This window comes from Phocoena sinus, chromosome 13 (assembly GCF_008692025.1).
Source record: "Phocoena sinus isolate mPhoSin1 chromosome 13, mPhoSin1.pri, whole genome shotgun sequence".
Lineage (NCBI taxonomy): Eukaryota > Metazoa > Chordata > Mammalia > Artiodactyla > Phocoenidae > Phocoena > Phocoena sinus.
In genome coordinates, this window is record NC_045775.1 from 74,664,641 (window position 1) to 74,682,365 (window position 17,725).

Genomic DNA, 17,725 nt, shown 5'->3' on the forward strand with positions numbered 1-17,725 from the left:
TAGTTGCAGGGTACATCAAGTTGATTGTGGAAATTTAATCTGCTGTTCCTGAGGCTGCTGGGAGAGATTTCCCTTTCTCTTCCTTGTTTGCACAGGTCCTCGGGTTCAGCTTTGGATTTGGCCCTGCCTCTGTGTTTAGTTCACCTGAGGGCATCTGTTCCCTGCTCAGACAGGATAGGGTTAAAGGAGCAGCTGATTAGTGGGCTCCATTTCAATCAGGCTTGGGGAGGGAGGGGTATAGAATGCGGGGTGAGTCTGTAGTGGCAGAGGCCAGCGTGATTTTGCAACAGCCTGAGGCATACCGTGTGTTCTCCCAGTGAAGTTGTCCCTGCATCACGGGACGCTGGCAGTGGTGAGCTGCATAGACTCTCAGGTGGGGAGGTGTGGATAGTGACCTGTGCTTGCACACTAGGCTTCTTGGTGGCTGCAGCAGCAGCCTTAGCATCTCATGCCTGTCTTTGGTGTCCGTGCTGATAGCCCATGGCTTGCGCCCATCTCTGGAGCTCGTTTAGGCGGTGCTCTGAATCCCCTCTCCCCTCGCACCCCAAAACAATGCTCTCTTGCCTCTTAAGCAGTTCCAGAGTTTTTCCCGGACTCCCTCCCAGCTAGCTGGTTCACTAGCCCCCTTCAGGCTGTGTTCACGCAGCTAATCCCGGTCCTTTCCCTGGGATCTGACCTACGAAGCTGGAGCCTCAGCTCCCAGACCCCATCGTCTCCAGTAGGTGAGCAGACAAGCATCTCGGGCTTGTGAGTGCTGGTTGGCACTGATCCTCTGTGCAGGAATCTCTCCACTTTGCCCTCTGCACCCCTGTTGCTATGCTGTCCTCCATGGCTCTGAAGCCCCCTCCCCTGCCAACCCCCATCCCACCACCACCCCACCCCTCCCGTCTCCTCCAGTGAAGGGGTTTCCTAGTGTGTGGACTCTTTTCCTCCTTCACAGCTCCTTCCCCAAAGTGCAGGTCTTGTCCCTTTTCTTTTATCCCTGTTTTTTTCTTCTTTCTTTTGCCCTACCCAGGTACATGGGAAATTTCTTGCCTTTTGGGAAGTCTGAGGTCTTCTGCCAGCATTCAGTAGGTCTTCTGTAGGAGCTGTTCCACATGTAGATGTATTTCTGACGTATTTGTGGGGAGGAAGGTGATCTGTACATCTTACTCTTCTGCCACCTTGAATATCTCCCCCTCATAATTATTATATTAAAGTGCACCTTATAATTTGGTATTAAGATATTATTTTGTATCTTCATATGGACTTTTATTAAGAAAATTAAATTTAATAAGCTTGAAAAATATGACTTTTAACTGGATTGAAAATTAGCTGCTAGATTGTCAGCAGAGGAATAAAAACCTGTATAAACATAGTTACCACAGGTCCACTAGATTCCAGAAGGACACGGTACAAGCTATGGTTACAGGGACATTCTTAAATCAAGGGTTGTCATCCAGAAAGAAGTAGACTAAGATTTAGTACAAATTTAGTTGTAACATTAAAACATAGCCCAAAAAGCATTCAAACCAATGAAGATAAAGTTTAGTTAATGTTCAACTTAGCCTGAGAAGAAAAATATGAACCAAGCTTTCATTATCTTAATTGATTGGTACACAGATATCGTTGTTTGTTTGTTTTTTTCCTAATTTTCAGGAAAAACACTCAACCATGATGTCAATTGAAGATTTTTTTGTAGATACGCTTTATTAGGTTGGAGAAGCATCTTTCGAGTCCTTGTTTATTGAGTGTGCTTATCACGATAATGTTGGATGTTTTTCAAATGTTTTTGCTATGCTTAATCGAAATGATCACGTGGTTTTATCTTTTTTCTATTAATATGGTGTATCACTTCCTTAGTGCTATTATAACAAATGCCTACAAATGTGGAATTGGCTTTGGATTGGGTAATGGGAAAAGGCTGGAAGAAGTTTGAGAAACATGATAGAAAAAGGCTACATTGACAGTAGAACTATGGATGTTAAAGACTCTGCTCATGAGAGCTCAGAAAGAAGTGAAGAGCACAACACAGATAATGTATATCATCTTAGATAATATTTAAATATAAACAAACTGTTGGTAAAAATAGGGAGATTAAGCATGTTGCTGGTAAGGGCTAAGAAGGAAGTGAGAAACATATTATTGGAAAGTAGAGGAAAGGGGATCCTTATTATACAGAAGAAGAAAAATTATATATATATATATATGCCACAATTCAACTAGATTTTCTCCATATATATATAAAGCATATTATAATAAATAAATTTGGACTTTAGATAAGGAGGTTTCCAAGCAAACTGGTGAACATGTGGCCTGGCTTCTTCTTGTTTCTTATAGTAAAATGTAAGTGGTAAGAGATAAGTTGAGGGAAGAACGGTTAAGCACAAAGGACCCAAGATGTGATGAACTGAGAAATTCTCAACCTATCCAGACAGCAAAAGATGATAAAATTAGGATGTTGAAATACTCACTGTCAAGAATGCATGTTCTGGAGAAAAAGGTGTGCCTGGAACATTTTCTTTGTCCTTAGAAGGACCAAAGGTCAGAGTATTCAGTCACACAAAGGGCTTCTTGAAGAGATTAGACATTTGATTCCTAGAAACCTGCAGTCATCTCAGCAGAAGTCAAGAATAGAGGTGAGATGATCCAGGGAAGATCTGTGGAAGAAGCTTTTGTCTAACTGAATGAACTCTGTGCCTTGCATGGAAGATCCACAGATATCTGAGAATGTTACACCAGCAGAAACACTGTGAGTCTGGAATGAAAGGGAGAGAGGGAGGATGAAATAAAAGAGAGCTGTCAGACACACCAAATTCTACAGGCAAGAAGCAGACCGATAAGACTACTCAGGGAGCAAGATGCACTGCCCTTCCTGAAGAGAAGGATGACTCAGAGTACAGAACTTTGGGTCACAGAAAATTATTTCCAGGCATTACAACTTAATGGAATTTACCTGGATTTCAAAGTTACTTTAGAACCGGTGACGAGTTTCTTCCTTCTATTTTTAATGTTTTGGAATAGGAATGTCCATAACTATTATCTATTCCTGCCCTACCATTGTATTTTGTCAGCAGGTAACTTCTTGTCTTGTTTCACTGGTTCACAGAGGGAGAGGAATCTTGCCCTGGAATGGATCATATTCAGAATATGACCCATAACTGAATATTTAGAAAATGAGATTCTGGACTTTGGAGTTGATGATATTTAGATAATGGGATTTTGGACTTTGAGTGGGTGCTTTTGGATTGAGGTAAATATAGTTTGAATGACAGATGAATAAAAATCTTTGAAGGCCAGAGGTCATACTGTAATGGACAGAACAATGGTCACAAAAGTATGGCCAGATGTGTGAACATGTTACCATACATGGTAAAAATGACTTTGCAGATGTGATTAAGTTAAAGATATAAAGGTGGAAAACTTATCCTGGATTTTCTAGGCAACTTCAGTGTAATCACAGGGATCCTTATAATAGAGAAGCAAAATTGTCAAGGATAGTAGGTGATGTGATAATGGAAATGGAAGAAGAAAAAGTAGTTTTTTATGGGACCATGAGCTAAGGAGGCAAGGAAAAAATGTTTCCCCTAGAGCCTCCATAAGGAAACACTTTGACTTTAGCCCAGTGTAATACTGATTTTGAGCTCCTGACCTCCAGAACTTTAAGCCAATATTAATATATATTTTTTAAACCACTAGGGTTTGTAGCAATTTGCTACAGCAGCAACGAGAAACTGATATATGTGCTGTATTACTCTGATTGATTTAGGGATGTTAGATCAATCTTGCATTCCTGTGATACATTTCCCTTGATGGTAGGTTATAGGTCTTTTTATATCTTGCTGGATTCAGTTTACTAGCATTTTTATTGAGGTCTTCTGTATCTATATTCATGAGGATTTTTTTTAATATAGCTATTTTTGTTTTGGGGGTTTTTGCACTATCTTTTTCTGGTTTTGTATCAAGGTAATACTGATCTCATAGAATGAACTGTGAAGTGTTCCCTCCTTATATATTATTTTGAATGAGTTTATGAAGGATTGATATTAATTATTATTTAAATGTTTGGTAGAATCACCAATAAAGTAATCTAGGCTTTGCTTTTCTTTCTTGAATTTTTTTAAAAATTCCTAATTCAATCTTTGCTTTTATAGGTCTAGATTATATGTTTCTTCTTGAGTCAGTTTCAATAGATTGTGTCTTCTAGAAATGTGCCCATTTTATCTAATCTATTTAATTTTTTGGCATACAGTAGTTGATACCTCCTTATTATCTACTTTATTTCTGTAAGACCAGTAGTGATGTTCCCGCTTTCATTGCTGATTTTGTCAATTTGAATCTTTCAACTTCTTTTCTTGATCAGTCTAGCCAAATTTACCAATTTTTAAAATCATTTCAAAGAACCTCCTTTGGTTTCATTGATTTTCTCTATTGTTTCCCTATTCTCATTTCTGCTCTAATCTTTATTCTTTCCTTCCTCTGCCAGCTGTCGGTTTAGCTTGTTCTTCTTTCTCTAGATTATCTTTAGTTTGTTTTTCTTTCTCTAGACTAAGGTGTAAATTCAGGTCATTAAATGTATGTCTTTCTTCTTTTTTAATATACAGGTATAAATTTCCCTCTAAGCATTGTTATTACACCATTCCATAAGTTTTGACATGTCATGTTTTGCTTTTATTTTTTTCATAGTGTTTTCTAATTTCCTTTGTGAGTTCTTCTTTGCTGAATAGGTGACTTAGAAAAGTGTTGTTAATTTTTGTGAATTAATAAAATTTCTACCATTATTGATTTCTAATTTAATTCCATTGTGATAAAAAATATAGTTTGTATTTCAATTCTTTTAAATTTATTGAAGTTTATTCTATGGCCTAATATAAGGTTTATCCTAGAGAATGTTCCATGTGAGCAGAATGAGTATTGAGAAGAATGCATATTCTGATGCTAGATGGAGTATTCTATAGATATTTGTCCTGGCAATTTGTTTTATAGTATTGTTCACACCTTCTATTTCTTTACTGAACTGCTGTATTATTGTTCTATCTATTATTGAAAGTCAGGTATTGAAGTTCCCAGCTACTATTGTTGAATTATCTATTTCTCCCTTTAATTGTGTCAGTTTTTGCTTCATACGTTTTGGGGCTCTGTTGATAGGTGTATTTATGTTTATAATTGTTATATTTTTCTAATGAATTAGCCCTCTTATAATGGTAAAATGTATTTCTCTTGTAATTATTTTTGTCTCAGAGTATATTTTGCTTGATTTTAGTATAGCTAGTTCAGTTCTCTTTTGACTCTTGCTTGCATGTAAATGTTTCCATTCTTTTCCTTTTAATCTACTCATGTCTTTGAATCTAAAGTATTCATCCTGTAGACAGTATATGTATTCTGCCAACATCTGTCTTTTGATTGAGGTATTTAGCTGACTTGCATTTAATGTAATTACTGATAAGGCAGGATTTATATTTGTCCTTTTGCTATTTGTTTTACTTATGTCTTGTGCTTTTTTTCTTTATTCCTTGACTCATTTTATTTTTGTTAAATATATATTTTCTAGTGTATCTTTTTAATTCTATTGTTGTTTATTTCATTACATTTACTTAAGTTATTTTTGTAGTGTTTGTTCTTGAAATTACACACCTTAATTACACACCTTGAAATTAGCACCTTAATGTGAAATAATCTATTGATTAATGTTAATTTAATTTCAGTAATGTGCAAAGACGTCTGCCTAAACTACACCTATTCCTTCTTCCTCCTTTATAAAAATGTTCATCTGTATAAATTATAAGCCCATTAACATAGTTTTATATTTATTTTTATGCAGTTGTCTTTGAAAACAGATTGGAGAGGAAAAGAATTACAAAAATGCATATATACTGCCTTTCATAATGGCTACAGTTACCATGACAAGTATTTTTTTTCACACTTTCCTTTAATTCTTTATACATGGTTTCCTATAGTTCTTTGAATATATTTATAGTAGCTTATTTAAAATCTTTGTCTACTAAGTCCAAAATCTGGTCCCCCTCAGGGACATTTTTGATTAGCTGTTTCTTTCGCCAGGGTATGTGGACTGACATTCCTGTTTCTTCCCATGCCTTGTATTTTTGTTGTTGTTGTTGTGTTGTTACAAATAGACTTGTTTGTAACAACTCTGGTAATAGAGCCTTCTACCTCCCACTGAGCTAAGCTCTGAATCATTCAAATAGCCACCTAAGCGTAGACATTTCCCAGAGAGCTAAAAGTTTAGACAAAATACCGAGTCTGCACTGGGGATGCTTTTAACAAAGCTCCAAAAGCAGTTCAATCTTTTCATTCTCCAAAGTGCTGCTGGCTTTTACCTACTATACCTCTAAGCTGAGGAGGGAATGGGAGGAAAGGAGAATAGCCCTAAGTTCAAACATCACAGACCCCACTGTCTTACCAAAGTTCAGTAGCTTCTCTTGTATAGACAATTTTTGGTTCATTCTGTGGCTTTGGTTAATGGTGAGACTTCTGAAATGGTTGATTTTAGTTGTTTTGCTTGTATTTCATTTCTTTAAAAAGAGAATGAGTTCATCAAGCTCCTCTCTCTGCAATTCTTGAGGTTGATCCTCTCCTGGTTAACATCTATTTTAAAGTGTATAGCTCTAAGTGTATTATCAGTTGTGGTGTAATATCTGAAAACTAGAAAACACAGCTAAATTTGATGCTGACATTTTCAGAAAGCCTGTGATCATTTAGAAGAAAGAAAATGTGCACAGCTAAGTAATATAATTAACAAGGAAAAAACAAAGATACATAGATAGAGTTTCCTCATTTTTATTGGTATTCAGTTCAACTCCATAAAAAAGAAATGAAAGAGGTATTAAAAGGGATATTACTTACTAATCCCAAATAAGATTTATCAGATGGAGGAACCAGCAGCCACTTTTGTACCTTAACTTATTTTCCAATTTTACAATTCATAAAATACTCACCAAGACATGACACAAGTTTGGAGTTCAAGCACGGTGCACTTTACGTTGCAAGATCCATTAAAAACAATAATTTGTAAGATCCTCAATAGGAAAGTGTGCATTTTTTTCAAAGAATACTTCAAAGAGGGAAGCAGGACTCAATCCAATTTCATGTGAAAAGTAATTTCATTCTCATCTGTGGCCACTTCTCTTCTTTGATTGTGGTTGAAGTTGGAGAACTAAGAACAGAATGAATAGGATCTCTTCATGTCAGCAGTTCTTTTCCACAAGTACGAAATGACAACCTGGCTTTCCCTTGGGAGACAGCAGTAAATCTCACACTTGGAGCAAGAATGACAGGGACTTTGATCATGAACTCATTCTGCTGAGGATTACCTTTCTCTGCATATTTCTTTTTCTTCACTGCCTGCAGTCCAGAGTATGAACATAGCTGTTTGACAAAGTTCACTTATTTTGCATCATTAACCTACTGACCTTCCTTCCTCTATGAAAAGTGGAATTCTAATGTAAAAAGGCAGTGCCAGAAGGATGGAATGGAAATGTCCCAGCTGGTTCCTTATCAGGTCTGTGAATGGGGCTTTATTCTTCTTAACTGGAGGCCACTGTTTTTCTCACCTGATTTTATTAGATTATCAAATGAGATTATACTTAAAAGAACTATTAATATAACAATTAGATGTTTTGGCTGCTGATAGGATTAACACAATTCTATCAAACAAATCTTGCAAAAGGATTCAATCTTTACAAAAATGTTTAATATACTGTATAACATTTATTCCAGACAACCTAACTTTCTGTAAGCAATGATCAATCTTTATCCTATTTGGCATTTTCATCTAATTTATTTAGTATTTATTTAAGACATTAAAACAAAATTACACTGATATGTTCAACACTACTTGGTAGGATTTCCAGCATAAGATCAACTGTGAGTTTCACAAGTCAGGCTGGCTTTCATGAGACCTGTGAAATCATGAGATTTGAGTAGATCCCACCTCCCCATGTTTTATTTTGGGATACGAGACACATAGGATGTTGACATTTGACATAGATGGATTTTATACACAATTATTTTAGGAAAAAATAAAGAGATTATCTCAGCACTGTAGTTTATAAATCAATGATAAGTAGATAAAGAAGTAGTCAAAACCAAACAATTGAAAGAAAAATACTGTGTCCTGTACATATCACGTTTTCCTATGAACTCCCTCCTGATTGTGAAGACCTTAAGTTATCCATTCTGAGGAGAGTTGCATAAATCATAAGATTTGATGTCCTGCGATGTGTTTTTAGATCTTCAAATATGTATTGGGTGCCTGCAAATGTCCATATACTCTTCAAGGTGGTGGTGGTAATGTAAAGCAAAACAGGTGAGGTCTCAAATAGTGCCAAGGTGGGCAAGAAAAGGATGAGTTCTCAGTGCTATGTCTACCTTTCCTTTCTGTTCTGTTGTTCTAAACATAAAACTGCCCATGCTACATTTGCTTATCTCTTTTAATACTTAAAAAGGTTAGGGATATTTGAAATAAACCTGCATAACTTCACAATATAATAATGATATCATTCAGATCTTCCTCCTCCATGAAGGTTTCCTGCTTTTCCACTCTACCCACTCCACCCCACCCCAACTCTTCATCCAGAAATTATATCTCACCTCCCCTGTATTTTCTTAACATTTTTTTTTTTTTATCATAAGTCTCTCATGATCTTTATCCTGGTCCTTTAACTTCTGTTAAAATTACTGTGTGTCTGTTTCATCCTCCTTGGTTTCTTGTAATCTCCTGGAGGGCAGGGTCCATACCTGATTCAATTTATTCAATGCCATGACATTTGATATATACACAATGCATTATACACCTGAATAATTCTTCTTCCTATGACACTTGGAACATTGCCTGGAACATAATAGGTGTTCAATAAGTATTAAGTCCAATGAATGATAGCATGACATCAGGCTAAATTGAAGGACAGTGCATATATAAATAAACGATGTAATTTTTAGTGTCCTCGGCAGTTTTGAAGACTGGAATAATGACTTTGCCTTTTAAAAATATCTATTTTTTTTTCCAGACAAGAGACAAGAGAGAAATTTTTAAGGCTCCTTTTGGGCTCCAGATGCAAAGTGAATATAATAAATCTATAATTAAAGTAATAAGATATTTGAAAAAGCAATGCCCTTACCAGAAGGTTAGTTCCATTTGTAAAATTTAAGTCTATGGGTAAGACCTGAGATCCTACAGCTCTTATCAAGGTGTTAGGCCAACTAAGAAAAATTAGAGAGTTAATTAAGAATTGCTTAAACCTCAAAGACAGTCAAGAGCACAAGCCAGTTGAATGCAGTGTTCTTTTTCATGGCTGCATTTAAAAAGAATGAAAGCTTCTCAGTTCTGTACACCTTCAGCACTAAATTTTACTTTCTCGATTCTGAATGCTTTATAATCTGTGAAATTTCATGAACTGAAGTCCTTATGTTATTGCTTGACTAGTTTGAGGTCCATTAGCTAGTATGATGGAGACAAATTAAAGTTCTTGATGGGGACTTTTCTACTCAAATTTGTTTTCTTCTATTTATTTAATTAACAGTCATCTATGATTGTCATGAGTCATTCACTTCATCGCTTCATTGTTGTTGCTGTTGTTGGAAAGGGGAGGAAGCATTTATGTATTTCATTTTTATTTTATTAAACAGAAGACATTGGGTTAGGTTTTATTTTTGTTATTTTTTTTTTAATTTAGGGGTCAGGTTTTTTCCCAGCTTTGTTAAGGTATGATAGACATATAAAAATTGCACATATTTAAGATATACCATGTGATCTTTTGATATATGTAATCTTGTTTGGTAATTACCACAGTCAGGCTAATTAACATAGCTAACTACCTCACCTCACATAGTTACCACTGTGTGTCTGTGTGTGTGTGCATGCACACTTAAAATCTACTCTTAACAAATTTCAAGTATAAAATATAGTATTATTATATTTACCATTCTGTACATTAGATTTCTAGAGCTTATTCATCTTATAACTGAACATTTGTACCTTTTGACCAACATCTTTCCATTTTTACCATTCCCCAGCTCCTAGAAACCACCATTCTACTCTGTTTCTCTAGGTTCAATTATTTTAGATTCTAACATTCAGTTTTAAAATAATATCTTCTAAATTTATCCATGTTGTCACAAATGGCAGAATTTCCTTCTCTTTTAAGGCTGAGTTATACTGAAAGAGAGAGAGAGAGATTTACCTAGTTATCTATCTATCCATCTATGTATCACAATTTCTTTATCCATTCACCCATCAACAGATACTTAGATCCTTTCCATATCTTGGTCATTGTGAATATTGCTATAATGAAAATAGCATCTTTTAATAAGTGTGGGGTTTGTTGTTGTTGTTGTTGCTGTTGTTTTATTTTTGCCTCACAGACATCAACTCAGTGTCTATCCCTGGTTAAGGTCAAATGTCTTCTGTACAGGACTACCAAAAGGCAAATGACCACCATCAACTCTGCAGTGAGTCCCAGGTCATCCATTTTAGAACCTAAATCTGCACAGAATCTTGGTGGAAAGTGGATTCAATTACATACCATAAAATATAGAAATTAATTTATATCTCCTATGACTTTGTTTTAATCTTTCTTAACAGTATCTCATCCTTGTAGCCAGGAAATAAAGTGTATCCGAAGGCAATAGTAGGCCACAGCAGTCTAGTAAGAAGGGTGTCCATATGTTGGGATGACCTAGTATTGGTATCAGAGTCCAAACAGAGTAAGGAGAAAATTCAGGCATGAGGGTGGCCTAGTGTCAGTCCTCAAAAACGCAGAAAAGACATCCACGTGAGTCTTGCATGGGGTGTCAGAGTCCCAGCTAGATGAGGCAGGCATATGTGAGACTGGCCTTGTGTAGGGTTTTAGAACCCAAGAAGAATAAGGAGAACACCCATAACAGGGCATGGCTCAGCATGTGAGTTCAGAGACCCACCTGGAGGAGAATGGTGGGTGGCAGTAGTAATGAGAGATTGGTTACATATAGGGGAGTTGGTCAAATCAGTACATAACCTAAGGGAAATAAAGCCAAGTTTCTCACTTTTGGGGAGGGGAGTCACACACATGGAAAGGGAGAAAATTAAAATGAGTTCTGGGATGTTGGATTGGAATTATTAGTATAAATAGTGACATCCCAATACCAATGAGATGATCTAGCAATCAGATTTTGTTTCTGAATGCCAATCTCCACTTAACAGGGATCAGGGATCTTTGGAGAAATGGCTGATTCCAAGGCTGAGAAGGCAAGTCTAAGGTAAGTTTTTGTGTCAGCATTCAAAGATAATAACATTAAAACTCATTAATCATATAGGAAACCATATGTTTATTTTTGAGCAGTCCCATACTTAAATAAAAAATACAAATTCAATACAAAGGATGTATACTTACATCACAGATATAATTAAGTGAATAAATAACTAAATCAAAGTTTGATGAGAAATAAGACAATTATATCATTACAAGTCCTTCCCCACAAAACTCTTCCTAATTACCAGAAGAAAATAAAAATAACCTTACAATGGGAGGCCTGGAAGACTCCACCTCAGTCAAAAGGTCAAAGTGAACATTATCAGGAATAACACAGACTAAAATGTTGCACTTCATGGTCAGATGCAATACAATGTCACATTTGTGATATTTCTTCCAAATATGTATAAATTGAGCCTAATTGTGAGGAAACATCAGACAAATCCAATTTGAGAGACATTCTAAAAATTAATTGTTCCATACTCTTCAAAAGTGACAGGGTCTTCAAAGTCAAGGAAATAGGAACTTTTCCAGATGAAGAAGAATAAAGGAACATGACAACAATACACAATATCTACTTCTGAAATAGATCCTTTTGCTAAACATTACATTATTAGGACAGTTGTAGAAACTTGAATGAGATTGAAGGAATAGATAGTAGTAATGAATGGATGTTAACTTCCAGATTTTTATCATTGTAACATGGCCATGTAGGAAAATATACTTATTTGTAGGAAACATACACACTAACAAATTCAGTTCTTTGTGTTGTACTAGCAGCTTCTCTGTAAGTGTGGGACTGCTCCAAACCAAAAACAAACTTAATCAAATTCAAACTGAATGCACATATCCTTTGAGCAATCCCACTTCTAGAAATCTATAGAGATGCTCAGACAAGAGTATCAGGGTATTTGTATAAATATATTCATGGTAACATTGTTTATAATATGGAACAATTGAAGATAGTCTAATCTTGAACAATAGAGGGAGTGTTAAATTGTGGTCTGGTATGGCATATGGTACCATAGAGCTTTCAAAAAAGGGTGGATCTCTATGTAGAGACAGGGAAATTGTTCAGGACATATTGTTGAGTGTAAAAAATGTAAGACTCAGAACTAAATATACAGTATAATTTAACTTCCATTAAAAAATAACTCCAAAACAAACAAAAATAAATGTGTATATTTAAAAGTACATGATAAAAATAATTTGTAACCTATATAAGGTATTTATCCATGTGCACTTTAGTAATCCTAAAGGGATTACTAAGTGGGTCATTCTTCTGTTTTATTTATAGCCCGCCTATTGCATTAAGAAATTAAAATGGAAGGTTACTCAGCAAAAGCAATCTCAGGTTTTGATGGACCATTTATTCAAATTTTCAGATGAAATCACCTTTTTATATCAGCATAAGCAGCAAATTCTACCTTGTCTTTAATCCAAACATGAAAGCATTATCCTCTTTTTCTACAATATCAGAGTGTTCTTAGGAGAGAAACTTCCACCTCATTTCAGTCTAATGGTTTCATAACATTGGGGGAAGAATGATTCTCTGACCTCAGAGTATCCGTTTTCTTTTTTCCCTCTCTTTTTGTTCATTTTGTCTTCATACATCTGCCTTTTTGTGAGGTGATGCCCAGAAAAAAAATTACTCTTAGCATTTCTTTTTTTTACCCAGAATCATAGCCTGGATACAGCCAACTGACCTATTAATTACAAAGCTCAGTACCTTAGCTAAGAATCTATAAGGAAGTTATGAGGACAAAAATGATACTCTTAGAATTTTATACAGAGACATTTGGTAAGCCTTTTCAAGCTCAGAAGATAATCCCAGACTCAACTATTCTGAACTCACATCTTAAGACAATTTCAGAAGGAACACTACATCAACTACTACCTCCTAGAGGACAAGCTCTCACAATTGTTGGAAAAGTATACAGTTTTGCAGTTGGTTTTCACCCGGTTTCCAAGTGACTTCCCTTAGGAAGAGATAGGAGGATATGACTCAAACCCCCAGCATGACAAAAGAAACCCTTCCTGCTCAACTTATTTTACTTCTTGTGATTTAGAGTTCCCTCCTTAAGAACTAATGTTGACAGAATGCTAAATACTTTGAGTATATAATTTCATCACCATAACACTTTGTAAGAGGAGATGTTATCATTCACCTTTTACTGACAGAGGCTAAAGATTGTATATAACTTGACAAAAATTTTGCCCCAACACCTCCATATTTTTTAATTGTTTTTTTTTTGTTGTTGTTGTTGTTGTTGTTTTTTGCGGTATGCAGGCCTCTCACTTCTGTGGCCTCTCCCGTTGCGGAGCACAGGCTCCGGATGAGCAGGCTCAGCGGCCATGGCTCACGGGCCCAGCCACTCCGCAGCATGTGGGATCTTCCCAGACCGGGGCACGAACCCATGTTCCCTGCATTGGCAGGCCTACTCTCAACCACTGCACCACCAGGGAAGCCCAATTGTATTTTTTTATATCCTCTTGGCAGCATTCATTCATTCCACAAATATATTGAATATGTGCATGTTCTAGGCATGAGGACAGAGAAGTGATTTAAGAGGAATGTATGTGTTAATATATATTCTATCTTATTATTCTTTAGCTCTTTCCTAATACTTGAGCTGAAACATTTCCAATAAAGCCCATCTCTATACTGTTATCATCAAAAAAGATTATATATTGAACTGTAATTATTTATTAAAATATCTGTCAGCTGATCAGTTTTAAGTATTCGTAAGGACCGGGATAGTAGGATCAGTTTTAAGTATCCGTAAGGGCCGGGATAGTAGGATCAGTTTTAAGTATCTGTAAGGGCCGGGGTAGTAGGAATGTCATTTGTTACTAAACTCCTTGTTTCCAGCTTATTTACTATGAAGCCCTGAAATCCACTAAGTATTAATTACATTTTGAATGAATGACTATCATGCTCATTCTAATAAGGGAGCTTATCACCGTGTACATTTTCTTTTTCCTAATCAAAATGTCTGCAGTCTAATTATTTTGGGGCTCTACTATATATTAATCTTTGCCTTCAATATCCAGGCCATATTAGAAAACACAGTTTGGTGCAGAGCCTGAGGGAAGAGAAAAGCTTCACATTCAAAGTCACCATTTCTGTGAAGACTACAATTTGACTCTCATGAGAGTCTTGAAAGTTTGAGTTTAGGGCATCCTTAGTTTGAGCATTGTTTCCCTGGAAGAACCACATGATGGCAGACACAGCAGGGCCTGGAGACAGAGATGACTTCATATGAGGGACCACTTGGCAGACACAACTTGTCCCTAGAAAACAAGGGGGGTTCCTATGAATTCCCCAAAATGATTGAGTGATTATTTTATATAAAGCAGGGATCCTGCATGAGCTGGCAAGGGGAAGAACAACAACCAAAGTAATTATGTGCATTAATATTACTTCATTTATATCCATAAGCTGGAGACACCTTGGGGCATTTGGCTTATAGGGAAATTAGGGTATTGGGAAGCAGGGAGTTGATATGACATCTTCATTATTACACAGGAGCAGAGCACAGACTCAAAACTACATCTCCACACTCAAAGTCCAGCAGTCCTGACTGTATTCCAATTCACTTGCTCTACTGGATTATGCTTCCCCTACTGAGATGATACTTCATTATCTTCACCAAGATAAATTCTATCCAGGTTTCAAAGTTCTAACAAAGTTCATCCTCTATCACATTTAATTGTATATTTGTTTGATGATAAGGTAGCTATAGGTGCCTTAAATCTATACACATATTTTGGTAATAAATTATATCTTTTCAATACTTCTAAAGAACATAAAATCAGAGCAATATCAGTCATACAAACAATATATTAAATAAACAGGCACTGATCACCTTGCTTATGCCAGAAACAATTCTATACTTGTACATTGCCCACATATAGAAGGAAAGGAAAACATGAATTAAGCACCTGGTATATGTCAAGTATCATTCTAATATGACAGTATTTGTAAGTGAAGGATGGAATTAGCAGGATTGAGCATAGATGGAGACACAATTTTTATTATATTACTCCTAAAGAAATGAGCATACATTGACTGTCTATTATGCACCAGGTACTATTCTAGACACATTCTTCACACACACAGGGGAAGGAAACATGCATGGAGTACATACTATATATCATACACTATTCATATGCAACATTAATCACTTAGAGGAAAATAAAATAAGCATTTATTAGGTACCCAGTATTATCACAGTTGTTATTCTAGTACAAACTTAGTCATTCAAAAGTGAAAAGTAAGACTCTGGGTTAGTCACTTAGCAGCCATCTTGGTTATCAGATCGGCTGTTGTAGTATCACAGTGTTTGTGTTCAAGTGACCCTTATTTACTTAATAACAGCACCAAAATGCTAGAATAGTCATTCTGGTAATTCAGAAATGCCAGAAAGAAATCATGAAGTGCTTCCTTTAAGTGAAAAGGTGACTTAATAAGGAAAATGAAATCATATAACAAGGTTGCTAAGACCTATGCCATGTGACTGACAGGGTCTTGGTGCTCCAGCCAAGTGTCAGGCCTGTGCCTCTGAGGCAGGAGAGATGAGTTCAGGATATTGGTCCACCAGAGAACCCCCAGGACCATGTAATTTCAAATTGCAAAAGCTATACAAGGTATCTCCATCTCAATGCTATACAAGATATATCCATCTCAACACTAAGACCCAGATCCATTCAACAACCAGCAAGCTACAGTGCTGGACACCCTGTGCCAAACAACTAACAAGAAAGGAGCACAACCCCATCCATTAGCAGAGAGGCTGCCTAAAACCATAAGAAGGTCACAGGCACCCCAAAACACACCACCAGACATGGTCCTTCCCACCAAAAAGACAAGATCCAGCTTCATCCACTAGAACACAGGCACCAGTCTCCTCCAACAGGAAGCCCACACAACCCACTGAACCAATATTACCCACTGGGGGCAGACACCAAAAACAATGGGAACTATGAAACTGCAGACTGTGAAAAAAAGACCCCAAATGCAGTAAGTTGGGCAAAATGAGAAGAGAGAAACACAGAGCAGATGAAGTAGCAAGGGAAAAACCTATCACCAAACAAATGAAGAGGAAATAGGCAGTCTACCAGAAAAAAAATAAAGAGTTATGATAGTAAAGATGATCCAAAATCTTGGAAATAGAATGGAGAAAATAAAAGAAATGTTTAACAAGGACCTAGAAGAACTAAAGAGCAAATAAATAATGATGAACAACAAAATAAATGAAATTTAAAATTCTCTAGAAGGAATCAATAACAGAATAATTGAGGCAGAAGAATGAATAAGTGACATGGAAGATAAACTAGTGGAAATAACTACCACAAGGCAGAATAAAGAAAAAAGAATGAAAAGAATTGAGGACAATCTCAGAGACTGCTGGGACAACATTAAATGCACCAACATTTGAAATATAAGGGTCGCAGAAGAAGAAGAGGAAAAGAAAGGGACTGAGAAAATATTTGAAGAGATTATAGTTGAAAACTTCCCTAATATGGGAAAGGAAATAGTCAATTCCAGGAAGTGCAGTGAGTACCATACAGGATAAATCCAAGAAGAAACATGCCAGGACACATATTAATCAAACTACCAAAATTTAAATTCAAAGAAAAAATATGAAAAGCAACAAGGGAAAAACAACAAATAACATACATACAAGGGAATCCCCATAAGATTAACAACTGATTTTTCAGCAGAAACTCTGTAAGCCAGAAGGGACATATTTAAAGTGATGAAAAGGAAAAACCTACAACCAAGATTACTCTACCCAGCAAGGATCTCATTCAGATCAGACAGAGAAATTAAAACATTTACAGAGAAGCAAAAGCTAATAGAATTCAGCACCACGTAACCAGCTTTACAACAAATGCTAAAGGAATTTCTTTAGTAAGAAAACACAAGAGAAGGAAAAAACCTACAATAACAAACCCAAAAGAATTAATAAAATGGTAATAGGAACATACATATTGACAACCTTAAATGTAAATAGACTAAATGCTCCAACCAAAAGACATAGACAGGCTGAATGGATACAAAAACAAGAACCGTATATATGCGGTCTACAAGTGACCCTCTTCAGGCCTAGGCACACATACAGACTGAAAGTGAGGGGATGGAAAAAGGTATTCCATGCAAATGGAAAACAAAAGAAAGCTGGTATAACAATTGTCATATCAGATGCAATAGACTTTAAAATAAAGACTATTACAAGAGACAAAGGACACTATATAATGATCAAGAGATCAAACCAAGAAGATATAACAATTGTAAATATGTATGCACCCAACATAGGAACACCTCAACACATAAGGCAAATGTTAACAGTCATAAAAGGGGAAATCGATAGTAACACAATAATAGTAGGGGACTTTAACACCCCACTTTCACCAATGGAGAGATCATCCAAAATGAATATGAACAAGGAAACACAAGCTTTAAATCACACATTAAACAAGATGGACTTAACTGA